The sequence below is a fragment of the Anarrhichthys ocellatus genome, unplaced genomic scaffold (assembly GCF_004355925.1).
Source record: "Anarrhichthys ocellatus isolate YVR2014 unplaced genomic scaffold, GSC_Weel_1.0 scaffold8264, whole genome shotgun sequence".
Lineage (NCBI taxonomy): Eukaryota > Metazoa > Chordata > Actinopteri > Perciformes > Anarhichadidae > Anarrhichthys > Anarrhichthys ocellatus.
In genome coordinates this window covers 1-1,832 of record NW_022288238.1, presented here as the reverse complement: position 1 = coordinate 1,832, position 1,832 = coordinate 1, and the positions used below count along the sequence as shown (strand labels likewise).

General features: G+C 40.0%; 1 long non-coding RNA gene across 1 annotated transcript; it reads left to right on the top strand.

Moving 5' to 3' along the window:
• The first annotated feature begins 6 nt into the window (after positions 1-6).
• Positions 7-1,825, top strand: LOC116380671 (uncharacterized). The gene is made up of 3 exons (XR_004212593.1): positions 7-367; positions 790-890; positions 1,312-1,825. It is a non-coding gene; the product is annotated as an uncharacterized LOC116380671 (long non-coding RNA).
• The last annotated feature ends 7 nt before the right edge of the window (positions 1,826-1,832 follow it).

Genomic DNA, 1,832 nt, shown 5'->3' with positions numbered 1-1,832 from the left:
GACACTTAGTGTTCTTGGTGGTTTGTCACTAAGTGCACTTGAAGATAGTGTGAGGAATAGAGCACGATTGAGTACAATTCAATGGGCTCATAACACATCTTTAATCCCATCACAAAGGAATTCAGCCCCCCTAAAATAGGCCTAACGACGCCCCTGGTCATAACATCCTTACAATGTGATATTTCAGTTCTGTGCTTACAGCGTGTTGCACTGCCCCCAGGTGGCCAAAAGAACCAAATGAATGCAAGTTTTGTATTGGATTTTAGACCAGTTCTTCCAGAAACATTGCATGCCTTTGATGGTTTTTCTCTTTGTCATGTTATAGGTGGGTGAAATTCAAAATGAGTGGTTACAAGAATTGTACACGGTAAGTTTGGGCCTCCTGGATTTTGACTTGCATTAATAAATCACTCTTACATTTAGTATTTCCACTCATCACCTGCAGTGTCTCCCTATTTTGTGGACAATCTGGTGCAGTTCAGGTAAATAACAACTATGTTACATCGTTGGTTCTGGCCCACTTTGTAGGCTTCTGGCAGCGTTACATTGGTGACATCCAAACATACAGAACAGCTCTATGTTCCTCTGGAAAAACAGATGCTTTGTATCAGCAAAGTCACTGATAACGAAGGCACACCACAAGTTAATTCACAGAAAAGCACCACATAACCCCGAATGGACAGTTCACTTCATCCTGTAACACAGTGTTGACCCCCCCCCCCCTCACTCCTCATTGCTCTGTGATGTAAAACCTGTAGACTAAGACCTGTTTGTGCTGCTTTGTTACAGACTATCCACAGCCACAACCCACAGTTCATCGCCCTGCACTTCCAGGAGGTGGGAGGAAAGGACTATATGGTCAACATGGGCCACGCCGAAAACTTCTTTTGGTAGGACTGATGTGCTTCTCATCATCCATGTTGCTCAGTAAAGTCATGTTCGTTGTTCACCATGTGTTTGATATAATCACAAGCTTCTTAAAAGAGTCTAGTCTCTTTTATTTTAATTTTTCCTGCTTTCAGTTATTTTCATTATTGATTTATCTTCCTGATTATTTTCTCCATTCATTGTTTAATTGTCTGATCTATTGAATATAAAACAGTGAAAAATAGCTTGTTTTGGCCACAAAACGTTCCCAAACCCAAAGATATGCAGTTTATAATCACAGAAGATTAAGAACAAACACATTTCACATTTCAGAAGCTACAATCAGCTTAAAACATCACTTCAATCTAATCAATTGATTGACTAACCTCTTCAGCTCTATATCTATATGGCTCTATTGCTTAATGATAGCTCCGTTGTTTGCAGGAACATTGAGTCCAGTGAGAAAATGAAAGACTTTGACAGGGTCTGCATCTATGTGGACAACCAGTTCCAAGCAGAAGACAGCTTCACGGTAAGAAACACACTCAGGTCTGAGTCAGAGTAGTTCACATGTGCTTCCACTAGATGGGGTCCTCCTCCATGTCAATGCTCAGAGGTAGTTGGAGCGGTAGGATGTACCTTGCTGATGCTGATGAGTCCAAAGTAGGAGTTAGTTGCTGGTCAACACTTGAGATAAGAGTGGAACATTTGTAAATACATATGAGTTATTAGATTTTGTATGTTATAAGATCTTAGCAGGGGGGGTTACAAAAGAAGAAAAGCATAAAAACAGAACAAACATGGAAAAAAAATATCATCGGTGAGATTAGAGTACGTAATTAAAGCTTCTCCAATGAATACTTTTGTATCAACAAGGGATAAATGAATATGTGTCATGTTAAAGAAGTCGCTCAGATTGACACTTAGTGTTCTTGGTGGTTTGTCACTAAGTGCACTTGAAGATA